Source organism: Bubalus kerabau, chromosome X, assembly GCF_029407905.1.
Source record: "Bubalus kerabau isolate K-KA32 ecotype Philippines breed swamp buffalo chromosome X, PCC_UOA_SB_1v2, whole genome shotgun sequence".
Taxonomy (NCBI): domain Eukaryota; kingdom Metazoa; phylum Chordata; class Mammalia; order Artiodactyla; family Bovidae; genus Bubalus; species Bubalus kerabau.
This window is the reverse complement of record NC_073647.1, coordinates 117,639,435-117,660,336: the sequence shown is the minus strand read 5'-3', so window position 1 is coordinate 117,660,336 and position 20,902 is coordinate 117,639,435.

The window sequence follows — 20,902 nt, the reverse complement described above, 5'->3', positions numbered from 1 at the left end:
ACACACCAGATACTCAAACCCACATGCTCAGCATATGTATCTATCAGTCAGGGGCTCAACAGGAGACAGATGGCATGCTGGTACTACAATCATTGGAGGAAGGTTTAATAAAGGAGTTACTTACAAAAGTGTGGGTAGGAATAGGGAAACCATACAGGATTGTACAGAACTGAAGGCTAGTAAAAATTGCTCTATTTCCACTTGTATGCCTGACAGGATGAGGGGAGGGAGTGGTCTCAAAGAGACAGCTTTAGAGAAGGAACCACCTGGACAGGAGTCTCAATGTTGTCCTGAGGGACTCAGTCTACACAAACCAGTCTTAACAAGGAGAAAGCTGTAGGAATAAACAAATGTTCTGAAATCACTGTTTTCTTCTCCAGTTTCCAGATAGGGATTCATTAGAGAAACCCAATAAGAAGCCACAGGCAAGATTTTTCCTTGAGGCAATCGATGGAGGTCAATTGCCTAGAGTACAGAGTAGGATAGAGAAGGGTGGAGAGTAAATATTCAGAGACATTGAATATCTATCTTCTCCTTAAACCAAACCTTGGTCAGAATTCACTTCAACTTATCATGAACAATAACCATACCAAGGGACCCTTGGAGTTTCTGTGGTCAACCCATTGCCCACTGTAATCAGACTATGTGAAAGGTCAGATCATAATTAGAAATATGTTGGTAAGCATGGATTCAGTAAGGGAAAATAGGAGTAATTAATGATATCAACATAAGATTGCCTGATCCCAGTAAACCAGTGAAGTTGCCCAGTCGTGCCCGACTCTTTGTGATCCCAAGGACTGTAGCCTACCAGGCTCATCCATCCATGGAATTTTCCAGGCAAGAGTACTGGAGTGGGTTGCCATTTCCTTCTCCACGGGATCTTCCCGACCCAGGGATCGAACCTAGGTCTCCCACATTGCAGGCAGATGCTTTACCATCTGAGACACCAGGGAAGCTGCCTGATATATTGATATTAAAGAAGCGATGAATTCATTCTTGGGACTAGAATGCTGAAAGCTGAAAAGCCCTCTGGTATTTATTACTGCATAAGAAACCGTCCCAAAACTTAGTGACTTAAATCAATAAACAATTATTTTTCATAATTCTTTAGGTTAGCTGAGTGCTTCTTCTGAGCTGACAACTTCTTTGGTGGTAGACGTTCTTGGATGGCCTCACTCACATATAAGGGGCTTCACAGTGAGATGGCTGAGATGGCCGGATAGCTAAAGCCTCTGTACAGATAGGCTCTTATCATCTACGATGTTAGCCCAGGCTTACTCACATGATGGGGGAAGAGTTCCCAGCAGCAAGGGAATGCAAGCCCCAATGTGCTTGGGTATCTATGCTTGGGTAATATATGCCAGTATCGTATTGGCCAGAGAAAGTCACATTGACAAAACCAGATTCAAGTTTGGAGGACTAGACTCTACCTCTTGATGGAAGGAGCTTCCAATCTACCACACCCATGTTAGAAATGGTCTATCCTGTTGACCAAGAAACACTCAGAAATTGTTGGCTTACATTCTGTCTCCCTTTACCAATATTTGGACAATTGTGTGTGATCTGCTATATTTCTGTGGCTAACTGTGAGTCCTATTCTGATTGCATTTGCTACCAGATCTTACAGACATTCTTTTTAGGGCTATTGGGTAGTGGGTCATCGTATTAATATTAGAGCTTAATTTTCAGATTATAATTTGATTTTTCTGGTTTCTAATTTTTAAGGGGGTCTTCCATTTAGTCCCAAAACATGGACAATATGTATTATCATTCTTGTTTTCAGATGATAGAATTGACTGCACAGACAGTAGAGGTTGAATTTGAACTCTGATCTAACAGAATCCATAGCCTATTCACTTTCCTTTACATTCAGTTATTTCTCCAAATTTTTATGAAAACACTTGTAAACCACAAAGTACTACTAAAATATAAAGGAACATGAGCACCATCTTTATTATTATTAGAGTTTTCAGTATTATTCAGAGTTTCAGGTTTCATAGGGAGGTAACAATTTTCTCAAAGACAATTTTTATTCTTTTCTTTTCTCTGGAGCCAGAAATTAGCACTTCATAAGACTTACATAAGAACCAGTCTTTATTAGGAGGTTGAGTTTAATGGTTTTCCATTCTATTAAATAGCCATTTATTCTTTTAAATTAGCTGTCATTTCAATAGGAAAGCCAATTGGTTGAGAAACTGGGCTACAAGGTGTACAAATTAAAACAGCTGTGGAGCGTGCATGTCTCATGTTCCTATTATACTTTACATCAGGGGCATAGACAAGCATATAGGTTGATGAAAACTCAGTCACTGCCTTCAGGAAAATTACAGTCTAATTTATGGTCATCAACTAATATTATGACTTAACTGAATCAATATTCCCCTATATTCTAATAGACTGTGGGTTTCTTAGTGGCAAGAATTGGGATTTTATGCTTCATTTTGGTACCATTTAGCACATAACACATGTAATAAGTGTCTGAGAATATTTAATTAATGAATTGATTGAAGATTGAAAGAAGTTAATGAGCAGAAGTTGAGGGAAAATAGTTAATCTTTTTGTAAAATACTATTGATAAACATTAATAATTTAAATCAGTAAAGAATTTGGTTTGGCTGCAGTAATAGGCAACCAAATAAGAACATCTTATCAAAGATAGGTGGAGAAGGCAATGGCACCCCACTCCAGTACTTTTGCCTGGAAAATCCCATGGATGGAGGAGCCTGGTAGGCTGCAGTCCATGGGGTCCCTAAGAGTCGGACACGACTGAGCGACTTCGCTTTCACTTTTCATTTTCATGCATTGGAGAAGGAAATGGCAACCCACTCCAGTGTTCTTGCCTGGAGAATCCCAGGGACGGGGGAGCCTGGTGGCTGCTGTCTATGGGGTCACACAGAGTCGGACATGACTGAAGTGACTTAGCATAGCATAGCATAGCATCAAAGATAGGGGTTTATTTTTATTTCAGATAACATTAAATTCAGAGCTAGAGAAAAAGAGGTATGACAAAGTGTTGTCAAGGACACTGTCTCCTTGGCTTTTTCTGCTGCATCATCTCAAGCATATGGGTTTACAATATGCGTTATCAATTTACCAGTATCTCACAACACATCTCACAACCCTAGTAGCTCAGATGGTAAAGAATCTGCCTGCAATGCAATGCAGGAGAACGGAGTTCGATCCCTGAGTTAGGAAGATTCCCTAGAGTAGGAAATGGCAATCACTCCAGTATTCTTGCCTGGAGAACCCCCTGGACAGAGGGGCCTAGTGGGCTACAGTCCATGGGGTCACAAAGAGTTGGACATGACTAAGTTACTAACACTTTCACTTTCACAACACATACTTTGGGAAATGCTAATCTAAATGAATCCTTTCATTTTATAGATGCAACGGAATTTTATTCAACATATAATTATTGAGCAGATACCAGATTCCCAAAACTAATTTTGAAGCTCTGGAAAAGGCCAGATAAGAAAATCAAGATTCAGAGGGGTGAAGTGGTTTGAAAGTTGACACATTAAGTAAATAAATCGAGTCCAGGGTAGTCAGAACCCTCTAATGGTCATGTTCCCTTCCCCTGACAAACATGACTAAACCTCACAAAAATTTATATAGGGCAGGTATTATTGTAATAATTCTCCTTTTTTTTTCAGATCAGTAAATGTGGCTCAGAGACAACATAACTTGCCCAAGATCACCCAACTAACAATAACTCTGTTCTGATCTATCTGACTCCAGATTCCTTACTCTTCTGCTATGGCATGTTTATTGTTTTCCTATTATTACTTTGATATTGAAAAAGATAGAATCAGCTTTGGGTACAGAAGATAACCTGCTCTAAGGCATTCAGGGTTGCAAGGCGTGGGCATTCAAGATGCCAGTGAGCTGACCATCTTTGATGGGGGTTAGTCTACACATTAGTAGGTTGTGCTCTGCCCATCTGACCTCATTGCAGACACCAGATGTGTTAGTGCCAGACTTCATCAACACTCTTATGGCCAATAGAGTCTTTAGTGCATGAGCCAAACATCATTATCTCAAGTCCTGAGGAGGTTGAACTTTCCAGTTGTACAGACTAGTGGCTTTCATGAGTTTTCTGACACTCCTTTAATAATCCTTTCTTGCCTTGCAGCATCCCCTCTTTGCTGTACCTGCTCTTTATATCCCATCTGCCACCAAGTTCTTTCTTGGGTTTCTTCCTTAGAGAAATATTTTGAAGTGTTTCCTGTATCTTTTCCATTGCCAGTCCTCAGCATTGAATTCCTGGATTATTGTCATGGAGATACTAAATATAAAGCTGTTTCCAGCCTCTCCCATTCCACAATATCTTACCCTATGCTTCCAGAAAAGTCTTCTTTAAACCTTATGCCATTTCCATGTTCAAAATGCATATACAATACCTAGCTTGTCATTTCTGTCCTTTGCCAAATGTGGCAGACACTCCTGATGACCTATCCATGTCTCTTTTCCCCTTGTGACTTAATAACAGAGGTCTAGTTTTCTTCAGGCAGCAAGATGCCTAGTGATACATAAGTCTTTTTTGAAGATATGAATGACCTGTTCATCCCCATAAGAAGAAAGTACTGAATAAGCTCCTAGAAAAATTTATTAAAAAATGGCTGGCTTAGCTAGGAGGAGCTAGAATGTAGACTTGATGGATGTTCGTTAGGGAGATAGAATTCATGTGCTAAGGAGCAGAAAAACAGAAGGCACTTGTCTCTGAAAACTTTATGGATCTGCCATGACAACTCTGGACAGGCTACTTCTAGATTATTTTCAGGTGAGAGAAATAAGTCTAAGCTAAATATAAGCAGTTCTCACTTAACATCAATAATGCATTGCAGTAAAGACAAATTACACTAAAATGCTAACTGGGAACATATTTCCCATTATTTTAAATGAGAAAAAAAATGGGTTAATTGTCAATGTCACCAAAATCAGCTCACCAATTTCTCAAAGCATAGCTAAAACACAGTCAAATGCCAACATGTAAATAACAATAAATTTGAGATGTAAAATGCTCAAACTATCACTTCCTGACATGCAAACAATCAGTGTAGTCAATGAACAACTGGACTTTTCACTTCTAGCTGAAATGGAGTAACAGGTACCAGATTTATCCACCAAACAGAAACAACCAAAACTTTGGCTAAACATATGAAACAACAGTTTTTAGGACACTGGACATTATGCAACAAAAGACAGTGCTACTTGAGGAATGAGAAAATAATGAGGTAAGCCTAATGAACTGGCCCAGTTTACTGACTTGAAAGAATTTCTAGGCTGAAGTGCAGGGAGTGGAGACTAAAGGAGAACCAAAAAGATTCCCTGAGTTGAGGAGATGTGCATGAGAGTCTGGAAAGAAGAATATGGCTTGAGTTTGCAAGATAGAATATCAAAGAGGAGAAAACTGCACAAAGAGAAAACTGTCGTGATTTGTAAGCAATTACTCTTGAGTATTTAGCAGAGTACTGATCAGTGCATGCAAGTGTGAAAAATCTGGAGGCTGAGAGAACCACCCCAAAGGATTGCAAGTAATAGTGCACAGTGCTCACACTGAGTCAGGAATAATCCTGCTAGCTATACTGGAAAACTTCATAATGCATGAAGGATCAGGCAAGGGATGCAGAAGGGTCTTATCTCAGTAGTGGGGAATGATTATTATCAGACAGCACTGTTCCAGTTCCACCTAATGAAATTTAAAAGCAAAACTCAGAATATAAGGCATTTAATACAAAATTACCAGGCATGCATAAAAACAGGAATACATGACCCATACAGGCATACCTTGGAGATGCTGTGGGTTCAGTTCAAGACCACCACAATAAAATAAATGTCATAATAAAGTGAGTCACATGAATTTTCTGGTTCCCCAGTGCATATAAAAGTTATATTTATACTATACTGTAGTGTATTAAGTACACAATAGCATTATACCTTTTTTAAGTAAAAGCCCCCGATGTATATATCTTAACTTAAAAATACTTAATTTGCTAAAAAATGCTAACCATCATTTGAACCTTCAGTGCATTGTGATCTTTTTGTTGGTACAGTGTTGGAAATATGGCAAGAACTACCAAAATGTGACAGAATCATGAAGTGAGCAAATACTGTTGGAAAAATAGTGCCACGAGACTTGCTTGATGTAGGGTTGCTGCAAACCTCTAATTTGTAAAAACCACAATATCTGCGATGTGCAAGCAAGTAAGGTATGTCTGTAATGACAAAAATGATCCCACAATTAAATCTGGCCCAGGGACTTCCCTGGTGGTCCAGTGGTTAAGAATCTGTCTTGCAATAAAGGGGACAGAGGTTTGATCCCTGGTCAGGAAATTAAGATCCACGTGCCATGGGGCAACTAAACATGTGCTCTGTAGTGCCCACATGCCACAACTACAGAGAAGCCCAAGCACCACAACAAAGAATCCTGCATGCCACAACTAAGACCCAACACAGTCAAATAAATAAGTAAATAAGCTGAACCAGAACTGGTAAAGTAGTTTGAATAAGTAAAAAATGACATCAAACAGTTATTATCATTGAATTCCATGTTCAAAATGTTAAATAGAGATATGGAAGATACAATAGATGACTCAAATCAAAATTCTAGAAGTGAAACCTGTAATGTCAGAGATGCAAAATATGCAAGATAGAATTAATGGCAGATTAGTCATTGCAGAAGAAACAATTAGCAAATGTGAAGATATAAAAAGAAACTAGAAAATAAAACACAGAGGGAAAAAATGAATAAAAATGAAAAGAACATCCATGATTTGTGGAACAACAGCAAGTGTACTAATATACAATTAATTGGAGTTCCTGAAAGTTACCTTGCTTTTCTTAGCATCAATATGCTAGTTTCACGCCCCTTTTGTTGTGCTTTTAAAAATGTCTTCTTCATGTATTATGACGTTCTACTAATTTTATTTAGAATGTTACTTAGGACTTCACAGGTGGCACTAGTGGTAAAGAACTCGCCTGCCAGTGCAGGAGACTAAGAGACATGGATTCCATCCCTGGGTTGGGAAGATCTCCTGGAGAAGGGCATGGCAACCCACTCTAGTATTCTTTCCTGAAGAATCCCATGGACAGAAGATCCAGGCAGACTCCAGTCCATAGGGTCGCAAAGAGTCAGACAGGACTGAAGTGACTTAGCATGCATAAGACTTCTCACACACAGTATTTTGTTTTCAAATGTTCAGTCAGTTCAGTTCATTCAGTCAGTCGTGTCCAACTCTTTGCGACCCCATGAATCGCAGCACACCAGGCCTCCCTGTCCATCACCAACTCCCGGAGTTCACTCAGACTCAAGTCCATCGAGTCAGTGATGCCATCCAGCCATCTCATCCTCTGTTGTCCCCTTCTCCTCCTGCCCCCAGATCCCTCCCAACCAGTATCTAAATGCAAAAAAAGTTTTAAATATAATTTTTACTATAGACATTTATTCTTGTTGTTCATTCACTCAGCCATGTCTGACTCTTTGCAACCCCGTGGTCTGCAGCATGCCAGGCTTCCCTGTCCTTCGCTATCTCCCAGAGTTTGTTCAAACTCACATCCATTGAGTTGGTGATGCCATCCAACCATCTCATCCTCTGTTGTTCCCTTTTCCTCCTGCCATCTATCTTTCCCTGCATCAGGGTCTTTTCAAATGAGTCGGCTCTTCACATCAAGTGTCCAAAGTATTGGAACTTCAGCTTCAGCATCAGTCCTTCCAATGAATATTCAGGACTGATTTCCTTTAGGATGGACTGGTTGGATCTCCTTGCTGTCCAAGGAACGCTCAGGAGTCTTCTCCAGCACCACAGTTCAAAAGCATCAGTTCTTTGGCGCTCAGCCTTCTTTATGATCCATCTCTTGTATCCATACTTGACTACTGGAAAAACCATAGCTTTGACTCTACAGATCTTTGTCGACAAAGTAATGTCTCTCTGCTTTTTAATACGATGTCTAAGCTTGTCATAGCTTTTCTTCCAAAGGAGCAGGTGTCTTTTAATTCATGGCTACAGTCACCATCTGCAGTGATTTTGGAGCCCAAGAAAATCAAGTCTTTCACCGTTTCCATTGTTTTCCCATCTACTTGCCATGAAGTGATGGGACTGGATGCCATGATCTTAGTTTTTTGAATGCTGAGTTTTAAGCCAGGTTTTTCACTCTTCTCTTTCACCTTCCTCATAGACACATAAGCTCCCAAATTACCTACTTCAAGGTCCCTGCCTTTGTGACTTGGTTTTAGCAGAAAGCAGAGCTTGAGTGCTTGTGTGCTTGTATTTTATCATGGATATTATTTCAGGGGGGCAGGAGAGTAACAAAGAGAGTGGAGCAGCTAATGGAGAACAAACATAACACTGTGCTGTTGTTTGCTGTTGCTAAGTGCAACAGAATGCTAGATAATTGGCATTCAGTGTCCAAGAAACTCTCTCTATAAAATGCACTCAAGGACTCCACTGGGGACAGTGTTGATAACGAGGAAATGATTTGTTTACTGGTTCCTGCTTCCCATTGGCCAAAGGTTTACTCCACAGGATATTAACTTGCCTACACCAATGGTTTATGCAGGCCAGGATGAGGGTCCAGGACAGAGTACCAAGGAAAGAGGCTTCAGGTGCAAGTAGGAGGCAAGGAACTCTGGTTATTCCCACAGCACCTGAAAACAAAACAAAACTGATGAAGCCAAGAGAATCTGAAATGGAATTCCCAAATGTCTGACACTTCTCTGTTCCATGATCATTAAGAACTGGGGTAAGTCCACAATAGTCTTTGTGTTCCATGTCCTAGATGATGCATGCCATAGACAATGAATACTACTTGACACATGTAAGCTACCACTTTGTTTCACATGAGTTTGCTCTTTTAATCAGTCTTGTGGCACTCATCCCTGATGTACACTAAGTTCATCTCAGGAGCTTTTATAAACCACTGACTTCTGGGCTTCATCCTCTACCAGTGGAAACAGAATAACTGATATGGGCCTGGGTATCAGTATTTTCTAAAGTTTCTAAGATGATTCTGATATGTGGAAAAAGTTGAAAACCCTTGAGGCACTTTGGTCTCCTAGTTGTTCCCTGTATATTCCATGCTTGTTAGCAATTCCAAATAGTATTCTATGTAATGGAATGGTCTCTTCATCTCTAAATACCATCCATCACTCAAACTACATTTTAATTCTACCTCACCTACATATCTTTCCAAAATCATGTTATCCTTGATGATCTTTCCCTAATTTTGACTCTGTATTAGCAAAGCATCCTCCACACCTCTCTTAGCAGTCTATAGTGAAAACGTTTTAAAATTTCTTTCTACACGTAATTGACTTTTCTCTTTCCTTCCATCCTTGAGTTCCTAGGTTTCAATTTACATGTGTTCTTAACTTGAAGGGATTCTCTCCCTCCAAATTCTGTTTGTCCTGTTTATCTTTAAAAGGGTCATTGTGGAAAACAGATTTTTAAGATGATTCCAGTAATCTCCATAGGGATCATAGGAGTAAAGACCACTGAAATCCATGGGACCCCCAAAGTTTCTGAGAAAATTATTTTATAATAAATACTGCCAGCTTGAACTGAAGGGGACCCAAAGAGTACACAATGAAGGGAGGCCATTGAATCTTCAAAATTATACTGACAGGAAGCAGGCTAATAAAATGAATCAGCAGCAGACACATGCTACCTTTCATGAAAATGGAAGGATTATTAACACAGAATAAAAACTCCAGAGGGTGGAGCTGAGATCCATGAAGAATGATTCCCAGATTTTGAAACTGAATCAAGTAACCCCTATTATTTGCCTGACTAGGCTCCAGAACTGTTGTGACTCATTGACACCTTTTTACTTTCCATTTCCCCCATTTTTTATCTGGAATATCTATAGCTGTTAAGCTGTGCTCATCTCACCATTGTATGTTGGATGCATTGGGAGCATATCATGGGTCCCTTGGGTTTTACATGTCCATAGATGGAAAGCAATTATGGCCCAGGAGCTGCACTTAAACAAGTAGAGCCAGGAACCTCCTTCACACCTGGACTTGATTTAGATTATGAGATGTTGGACTTTGAGCTGATGCTATAATGGGATGAGATTTTGAGAACCTTTGAACATGGATAATATATTTTCCAGGGGCTTCCCAGGTGGCACTGGTGGTAAAGAATCTGCCTGCCAATGTTGGAGATACAGGTTGAATCCCTGGATCAAGAAGATCCACTTGAGGAGGGCATGGGCAGTATTCTTGCCTGGAGAATCCATGCACAGAGGAGACAGAGCACACACTTGCAATGAACTTTCCATGTGAGAGAGACATGGATCATCAATGGGATGCCAAAGGGCAGATTAGGGAAGACTTGAAGGCGTCTCCTATGATCCCCACCTCCTTATGTTCATACCCTTTGATAATCCCCTACTCTTCTCTTGAATATGGGGCTTCCTTGGTGGCTCAGATAGTAAAGAATACGATTCCCTGGAAAAGGGAATGGAAACCCACTCAAGTATTCTTGCATGGAGAATTCCATGACAGAGGAACCTGGTGGGCTACAGTCCATGGGGTCACAAAGAATCAGACACGACTGAGCAACTAACACTACTACCGCTACTCTTCTTGAAGGTAGGGGAAACCTGTGACTTACTTCTAACCTAGAATATTGCAAGGTGATGGATGGCCACTCCCATGATTGTCTTATGCTATGCGTGCCTGCTAAGTCACATTAGTCATGTCCAACTCTTTGTGACCCTATGGCCTGTAGCCCACCAGGCTCCTCTGTCAATGGAATCCTCCAGGCAAGAATACTAGAGTAGGTTTCCATGCCCTCCTCTAGGGGATCTTCCCAAGCCAGGGATCGAACCCACGTCTCTTAAGTCTTCTGGTGCATTGTCAGATGGGGTCTTTACCACTAGTGCCACCCAGGAAGCCTTATGTTATATAAGACTTCATTTAGCTAACAGTCTCTCACTCCTTTGCTGGCTTTGAAGAAGCAAATTTCCACCAATCCTTTGACCACAAGGCAATGAATTCTGCCAACGACTGAAAGGAACTTGGAAGCACATCCTTCTCCATTCAAGCCTCTAATGGGAACCCAGTCCTGGCCAACACCTTGATGGCAACTTTGTGAGACAATAAGCAGAGAACCCAGTTAAGTCATGCCTGAACTTGTGACCCACAGAAACTATGAGATAATGAATATGTGTTGTTTTAAGCTACTAAATGTGTGGTCATTATGCAGAAATAGAAAACTAATACAGTCAGATTTTCCATTGCTGTATTTTAGTCACCATTCCTACTCAGGTAAACCACAGGGAAATTATGAGATCATATTTGCCTTCCATTTTAAAACTTTTACTTTAGTTTATTATCCACCTTCTGCACTTTTGGATATTGGGAGCTGAAGCCAAATTTCCTGACCCTTAGATCCATGGTTCTCATATTTTAGCATGCATCAGACTCACCTGGGGAGCTTTTTAAAACAGACTGTTTGAGACCCTAGAGTTTCCCATTCAGTAGGGATTGAGCATGATTCAAGGACCTACATGTTTAATAAATGCCCAGGGACGTTAATGCTGTTGGTTCAGGGCCAATGTTTGAGAACTACTGCCTTTTCTCCAGTTCTTCTTTCTGTGGCCTCTGTGATATACATTTTTTTTTCTTTTTTTGCAGTTTGCTGTGACCCTTTTTCTCATGGTGATTGATATTATAAGCTGCTGGAATTTCCAGGTTCTGGCTGGTAGTTGCTATGGCAACACACACAGGGTTGCCCTGTGCTTGAGGCCCTGAGTGAGGACGACACTAGATGAATCACTGCTGTAAGTGACTTGTAAGTGGCGTGGACATTTCTCTCAAGTTGTCTGTTTCCTCCTGTGCCCTTATTCCTGGTCCCTTCCTTTTTTGGTAATGAGCTTTTGGGGTCTCACTCAAGATTCTTCTCTATATTATGACTTTTAAAAACCCTTAGATTTATCTTATTTTTCACATTTATAAAACAATGTCTTTTCTATCACAAAACTGGATTTTATTAGCGTAGCAACTTTACGAGGTATGCTACAGAGGCCTTATTATTCCCATTAACAAATGACTACAAGACTCAGAGACACTCAGAGATAATTAAGATGCAAAGTGACACAAGGTAGAAAGTGGCAGAGGCAAATCTGGAACCCAGAACATCAGTGCTGGTATTGCCCAGGGCTCTGGCAGGAAACAGATGGCACAATCAAAAGAATGACTGAAGAGAGCTTAATGAAGAGAACTAACAAGCAATAGTAAAGTGCCTTGAGGCAGGAAACTAGCCTGGATGGTTAAGAGGAGATAGTGGCTCATGTCACCTGGAAATGTAGCTACAGCTATAGCTTACACGAGAAGGACATCCATCAGGAGCTATGACCTTCACTGGAAGAGTGCAGCCACTCCCAACCCACTGACCAGGAGGAAGGGGGCAGGACTAGAAACAACCCAACTTCTCTCCCCAAAACATGACAGAGGTTTAGGATGAGGCCAAGACATTTTACCATTGCTGTCTGATAAGAGGTCTTTACAGAGGTTTCAACAGTGAACAATCCATAAAAATGGGGTGTTAGAAGAATTAGCCAAGCAGTGTGATACAGGGCAAATCAGATGGAGGAGAAGTTGAAGGCACAGAGATCAGTTAAAAGGATGCTGTGGAACTTAGAACATCTTCCATTTCTGTCCACACTGCAGTGGTCCTGAACAGAGTGGTCAAGGAAAGACACTTAAGAGCTGTGGAGGGTAGTCACTGTTTCATCCCTAGGACCTGTTTGTTTAAAGAAGTAATCCTACTGTATCTGGTTATTTGATATCGAGCTTGAAGTCCTTTTCAGGTTTTAAGCAAGGTATAACTGCTATTTGGCGTAGGTTCCCAAAGAACAGACACAAAGAGAGAAGGATTTGAGTATAAGTAATTTATTAGGTAGGTTCAGAGAATACCAGCATGGAAATTCTAGTGAAGTAAGGGAGGAAAACCAAGAAAGGAGGTATTATCAATCCAACTATCAATAATAATTGAGTGATAGACACTAATTCCATGGGCAAATTCTGGGAACTAGTATAATATACACATCTTAGTAACATTCCCACTTAGGAGGCAAAGGATTTAGAATATTTGTATGCCTACTGTTGAGCATCATTGGTTGACAGTTTAGAGTATTTGTATACCAACTCTTGAGCATCATTGGTTGACAGTCACTCTTGGGGAATGTTAATGTTAACTCACTTCCAGCCTGTACCCATGCACAGGCAGAGTGACCATGTGTAATTCTGGAAATGGCCTCCTGACTGTGGTCCTGATGCAGATGCTGGTAGTTGGAAGTCATTTTGAGGGCGATGAACTGGATATGGGTGGGGCATCAGCAGTACCTGCTACATTGTCATTTGCAGGAGAGTACTTAACATCCATATGGTCTCTACCCACTTAATACGGTGCCCGAAATTGCTGAGTCCAAATGGAATTCTACTTGACACAAAATCAAGCCAACATGGTTGGTTTGAAGGTTACAGCATTGTTGGGCAAATACCATATTGGGCAGTGGAATTTGTAGTGAAACACAGGAGGTAAAAACTTGGGTACTTTTTTATGGTTCTGGGAGTGAGGGAGAAAGATATTACCAAGTGGGTGGGAGAGCAGTGTAGCCAATATATCAGTTGGTAATTAACAAATGATTAGTACCCAGGATTCTAAATTCTCAAACCAGAAGCAAAAGAAGAACATGTACACCCAAGCAAAGTAGCCAGAAAGAACTCATGCTGCTTTGCATAGAATGTCTGTATATTGCTCTAACCAGGCTGCAAAAGATACCTAATAGCCCTGACTTTGCTTAAAAACAAAAGCATTCAAGGCGGTGTCATTTTCCATCCAGTTTCAGAACAGCCAATTGTCTCATGACTTACACCTCACTGAGTCTGTATCTCCCCTTTGCAGCCAGGACATCTGCCCTGCTCTACATCAGAGTGCTCAGCATGATCTTGAATCCACACAGACTTTTTTTTTTTTTTTTAATGAGACAGAGGGAAGCATTTTCTGTGCCACACTGCGCTGAATTATTTACTCCCAGCCTGGGATTCAGAGAGCTAGAGCTTTCTCATCTTGAATTTTACTGCAATACAAAGAAATAAAATAAGTAAATAAGGAGAGAGGGGAAATAAATTCCTTGGAGACATACTGGCATATGAAGTATTGTTTGAAATGGAGCCTGATGCTGAAATAATTGTGTCATTGTAGAGTGCAATACTGAGATGCTCACAACTATGGTTAAATGCTGGAGAAACGCACAGTTTTGCAGCAATAAATGTGTGGCCATTTGTTTAAGCAGAAGCAATGAACCTAAAATTTGCATGGATTTATTTAATTAAGCATCCCCAAATTTAGATACGGACTCCAAAATAATTCCTTTAAGCACTATGAGCAAAATAATAATAAGCACAGGTAATAAAAATGAGGATATCTCCATTTCCTTGGAGATCAGGGTGAGGAAAAAGGATACAATATAGGCTGAGAGGTATTTATATGGCCGTAAAAGAGAGCAATCTGCCTCCATTCAGGATCTGTGTCCTGGAGGTCATAATAAACATTCTCAATGTATTCTGAAGGGGTTGTAATCATGTTATCACAGAAACACAAGGTAACTTACTTTGGGTCTCCCACTACTCCTTTGCATTTATTCAGAAGGATAATTCCTTCCTAGCCCCTAGACAAAAGCCAGATTTCTTTCCTGGAGTGCTTGCATGCCTGCTAAGTCGATTCGGTCGTGTCTGACTCTGTGCAACCCTAAGGACTGTAGCCCGCCAGGCTCCTCTGTCCATTGGGATCCTCCAGGCAAGAATACCCAAGTGGGTTACCATGCCCTCCTCCAAGGGATCTTCCCAACCAAGGGATAGAACCTGCATCTCCTCTGTCTCCTCCATTGCAGGTGGATTCTTTACTATAAGTGCCACATGGGAAGCCCTCTGGAGTGCTTTGGTAATAAAAATTCTTGTGGCAACTTTAAGCCCGAAACACTTTTTCTTTTTCATGATTATCAGCACTATCATTTCTAGGTCCAGGTAATGATCACAACTTTAAACATGACCTGATTTTTTTTATTCTTTAAAAAAAAAATTAGTGTATTTTAGTTTTTACTATTATTATTATTATTTGGCTTGCAGGATGTCAGTTCCTGGACCAGAGGTTGAACCCAGGCCATGGTAGTGAAATCATGGAATCCTAACCAGTAGGCCACTGGGGAACTCCCAAACATGACTTGATTCTTATAGGAAGCCTGGAGCAGAGATTGCATGGAGAGAAATATGGTCAGGTTTTTATCTGGAGAAGAAAAAGCAGTGTTTCTTTTTTTCCCCCAGCTGCTCAGCTGGCTCCTCACCCCTCCTGCACTGGTGTGCAGTGAAGGAGAAGTACACAGAGAAAGACAGCCCTTTAGCAACTGGAACACTTATGAGCCCTTTCTTCTATGAGCCTGATTGACACGATACACTGACTCTTTTCTTCTTGAATGCTTTTCTGAGGTTTTTGGAGATCCTTTCCCTGACCAAATGCTGCGAACCTCTCACCTGTAGTCCTCTTATCCCAGGTGATGGACTCTCTCTGGTCTCATCTCTTTGCTGTTTACTCGGTTGCTGGCTGCCCTCTTGGGTTCATCGTTAGCTTTATTCTCTGAAGATCCTTTCATTCTTCCAAGCAGGTCCTCCTGAATACTTCCTAAATTGATTCTATGCTGCTTGTTCATTCTATGTCTGTCTCTGTGTCTCTCACACACACACATACCAATTCAAACACGTTTCACAGCACACAGTTATGCATCCTTTTCTTCAATAAATTCCAGGAGCATTGGTCAATCCCAATGTAACCACTCACCACAACAGCCAGTCTGTTCATTCCACATATAAGATAAACATTAATCCACTGTGTCTCCCCCTCAAATGTTAGACAACAGATATTAACCCACCAAAGGGTCTCCTAGAAGCCTCTCTTGATTTGAGGTCAAGGCACTTTGTGGCTTTTTCAATAGATCTTTCTTAAATAAAATATAGCTAAGAAAATCTTGCTCTAAACTCTAACCCTAAATCCTTTATGCTCATAGTGTATGTGAGTCACAAAACTCATAAAATTGGTTTGGGGCCATATCTTTCAGCAAATCCTATAGAAAAGTCTATCTCACAAGTCATTTTGGTATCTGGTATCTATCAGAGTTTCAGCAGAAATTTCAATTTTAACATCCAATTACAAAACAAACAGTATGAAGAAGCTATTTTTTCCCCTCAACCAACACTTGGAAGAACCCACAGACTCAGCAATAAGAAACCCTTCTCTGATATTTTTGGATTTGCAGAAAGCTTCAGAGTCACTTTTTACTGAAGGCTAGTGTGTCGACAGCATTTATTGGAAAACCACCATGTGCCCTCAAGATAGCTCTGCTGTGTAAAATGCCATTTCTATTTTTCCCCAAGGGGAAAAAAAAAAAAACAACTAGAGAGAAAGATGAAGTACCTCGCTTAGAGACATCTAACAACATGAGTTGTTAGAACTTGAGAAAGAACAGTCTTTATTATTGTGTGATCAGCCAACTGACTATGCCTGTTAACAAATGTGTGAATTCAACCTAGTAACTTCTGTCTGTCCCACAGGCCCATAGGCTGAGGTTGATCTGAAAGATAGGACTATCTGTGATCCAGCATCAGAAGAGTCAAGGAAAGTCTATAAATTTCATCCCTGAATGGAAAGTAAAATCCTTCAGGAACCAGAAGAGTATCAAAGGCGAAGGGCAAAAGATTAGATTAAATCATATCAACAGCAGAACAAATGCACCAGGGACAAGAAGAACTTGAAGTTATAGAACGTTCCTTTGTCTTGGACGATTCTTTCACATTCCTTTCTCAAACATGAATCACCCTCATGAAGAGGAGATTTCCCTGCTCCTGGAGATGACCACAGCTCACTCCTCTCAGGACACCTGAGATGTCTATGGAGAAGCCCACTGGCTTATATCTGCTACCCCACTTATATCCATCTTGCTCCAGATGAACCCACTCATACCCAAAGCTGTTCTCTCTCTCATGAAGAATGGCAGCTATTCATTAAACCTTTTCCTTGACTTCCTGAGCACACCCCTGGATCACATTTGCAAACATCTCTTGAGGTTAGGCATGGTCATGTGACTAAGTCCTAGTTGATAGCTTGTTGGTAACTGTTGTGTGTCACTTTCATATCTGTCCCATAATATCCTCTCACATGCTACCTTTCCTGTGGTTTCCCTTTCAACCGACTTAAAACAAATGAGCTCAACAAGCTGAGGTGCCAATCATCATGGAAGGAGCCTGGATCTTTGAATCACTACTTGGAGGATTGCTGCCCACCAATTGGACCACCCATTTTGGACTTAACACAGCAAGAAATTCACTTCTGTTACATTGGAAGTATTACATATGTTTGGATTTATTGCAGGATTTAGGGTTACTTTAACCAATACAGATACACTGAAAAAAGCTGAAAAAAACCTGATATACATCTCAGCTTGAGTTTCAGTTGAGAAGTTTAGAATAAACATTGTAAATGTGACCTTGAGCTTATTTAGGACAGAGTTCATATTCTAGGCATCTTTGTATCTTCCTAATAATAGTTCTTAATACAATATCATAAATAGTAGGAATTGAGTAGCTATTTGTTTAAATGTTCAAGTCTTAAACAGAAGTATTGGCTATGAAAATATTGATGAGCCCTTATTAGGCTGCTGCTGCTGCTGCTGTTGCTGCTGTTAGGTCGCTTCAGTCATGTCCGACTCTGTGTGACCCCATAGATGGCAGCCCACCAGGCTCCCCCATCCCTGGGATTCTCCAGGCAAGAACACTGGAGTGGGTTGCCATTTCCTTCTCCAATGCATGAAAGTGAAAAGTGAAAGTGAAGTCACTCAGTCGTGTCCGACTCTTAATGACCCCATGGACTGCAGCCCACCAGGCTCCTCCATCCATGGGATTTTCCAGGCAAGAGTACTGGAGTGGAGTGCCATTGCCTTCTCCGTTTATTAGGCTAAATGAAGCCATAATGAATAAATGAATGGATGAGTGAAAAAATGGTATAGTTTAGTGGAAGTAAGTCCCACCTGAGGAGTTACAGAGAAAAATTTACTCATCTGTAAAATGAAGATTAGTATATATTACACTTATTACCAAACAATACACTTCAGGTATTTAAACTCTAAATTACTAAGTGCTAGATACATGCAAGTTCTCCAGTATAATCTTAGTAGGTTACTTTATGTTTTGGTATTCTGTTAGCAGTATTCTGATAATAGGGTAGAAGCTTAAAGACCGAGAGTCAGCTGTAAAGCACTTTTGAACATCTTGGGGAAAATAAAAAAGTTGTGTTGGTATCCTGAAGACTCAAAATTCTTTTTCTACTAATTTTCAGGCAAAGTAATACCCACTATTTGCCACTGAACTCAGAACATCTTTGCATCCATGTGTGTGCTTGCATGGTAGTCACTTCAGTCGTGTCTGACTCTTTGTGACCCTATAGACTACAGGCCTCCAGGCTCCTTTGTCCATGGGATTCTCCAGGCAAGAGTACTGGAGTGGGTTGTCATGCTCTCCTCCAGATCTCCCTGACCCAGGGATTGAACCTGCATCTCTTTCATTTCCTGCATTAGCAGGTGGGTTCTTTATCACCAACACCACCTAGGAAGCCCTGCACCCACAGTGCCCTGTAATCATGAGCAAACATTAGCTTTCTGTATCTCCCTAGGGAGTAAGTACCTGCCACTTCTTACGTTCCTGCTTGGTGATCAGAGTCAGATAAGAATTAAGCAACATGTCTGTGCCAAATACTATGGAAGTTCAATCAGCCATATCGCCAGATTGAAATGTCAGAGTGTTTAAACCCTTTCAACCACGTGAAAATACATTTGGACAAGTTGGGAACAAAGCTGGCAGAGAACGACCAGAGAGAATATTCCTATGAAATGAATAAGGTCCAATGATCGAGGGAATGGTTCTACATTGGCTTTTTGTCAGAAGGCTGAGAATGAAGATTGGGCATAAGTGACTGCCTAGTGTGCCCATTGTAGTGGTAACCCCTCACCCACTGAAGTTGGGAAATATATGCAGCTCTTGTATTGGCTGAGCAAGCAACCATCACCAGGGGTCAAGAGTTTCCTGTGAATTCAATGTAAGATCACCTCTCCTTTAGTCTCTCAGTTACGTCAGAGAGAGGAAGCCCCACATGCTCGGAACAAGGTTTCGTTTGTGCAGGCTCCATCCTCCACCAGTAAGAGTCAAGATATTGCTTCCAAATTTCGTATTCTCCCAATACTCCTTTCGAATGCCTGACCTTACAAGTACTATCTGCTTTGGACCATAGAGTTTTATATTCCTGCTCATGTCAGTCACCAACATAAATCAAGAGCTTCAGTCCCCCCGCCCCACATCCTGTGGTATATAATTTTGTTGCTCTAGACTCTATCTCCTCTCCCTCTGCCCCATCTCCTGAAAGTACTGGACCAATCATCAGGCAAATTCCCCATATCCCCTCACACTTCCTAGATTGACCCCTCATTTTCTTGCTCCAACTGAAACTTTGCTCTACTCAGAGGTCACTAATTCCTTGCAGCCTCCTCAAGTGATGGCTGTTTTCTCTCCCAGATCCTTTGTCTCACTGAGTCTGGATGTGAGATGGTGTCATCCTTCCTCTTCATGATCTCTTCCAGATCATTCTTCCTTTGTTATTGTGGTTTAGTCACTTCAGTCCTGTCTGACTCTTGGCGACCCCATGGACTGCACCCCGTCTGGCTCCTCTGTCCATGGGATTATCCAGGCAAGAATACTGGAGTGGGTTGCCACGCCCTCCTCCAGGGGATCTTCCTGACCCAGGGATGGAACCTGGGTTTCCTGCATTGCAGGCAGATTCTTTACCACTGAGCCACTAAGGAAGCTCATGAAAGTGAAAGTAAAAGTCACTCAGTCGTGTCCAACTCTTTGCAACCCCATGGACTATACAGTCCATGGAATTCTCCAGTGGTCCATGGAATTCTCCAGTGGTCCATTCTGACTCTGCATTTACTTGATAGATGAGCAGCATTTTACCCTGTCGAGTGCTCTCTTCCTGTTGACACACTTTCTTCACTTGGTATCCAGGACACCACACTCTCCTGCTTGTTTCCTACTTTATTAGATGCTTCTTCCCATCCTTTTGCTACTTCCTCCTCCTCCCACTGACGTCTAAATGAAGCCACAGGGCTTAATCATTGAACTTTTCCTTTCTGGATATGCTCACTGCCTTGATGGTCTCATTCAATCTCATAATTTTCTATGAGTCTCTACCTTGAATCTCTATCTCAGAACTTCTCTTGAACTTCAGATGTATCCATCTGCCTGACATCTCCATGCAAATTAACTGAGCTTCTGATCTTTTTCCCCTAATCTCTTCCTACTGAAGTCTCCCTTCCACCATCAAAGTCAGTTTATGACAGTTGCAGTTTTCTAGTCATTCAGGCCAGAAACCTTAAAGTCATCCTTGACTCCTGTTTTTCACACTGCATGTCAAGTTCATCGGAAAATCCTGAAGGGTCTTCTTTCAAATATATCTGCCATTTATACCTCTAGCCCAAGCAACTGTTATTTTGCACTTAGATTGCTTCAACAGCCTTGTTACTTCTATCCTTGTTTCTAAACATGGTAGCCAAAGTAATCCTACCAAGCATATGCTGAACATATCATTTCTTTGCTTATAACCCTACAGTGACTTCCTAGCTCACACTGTGTAAAAGTTAAAAGTCCTTACAATAATCTAGCAGGCCTTACAAGATCTAGTCAGTTACCAAATCTCTAACCTCATGTCCTACCACTCAAAGACCCTGAAGCTTTCTTGTAATTTTCTGACCATTCTATGCACACTTCTGCATTAGAGCTTTTGCATCTGTTCTTTCC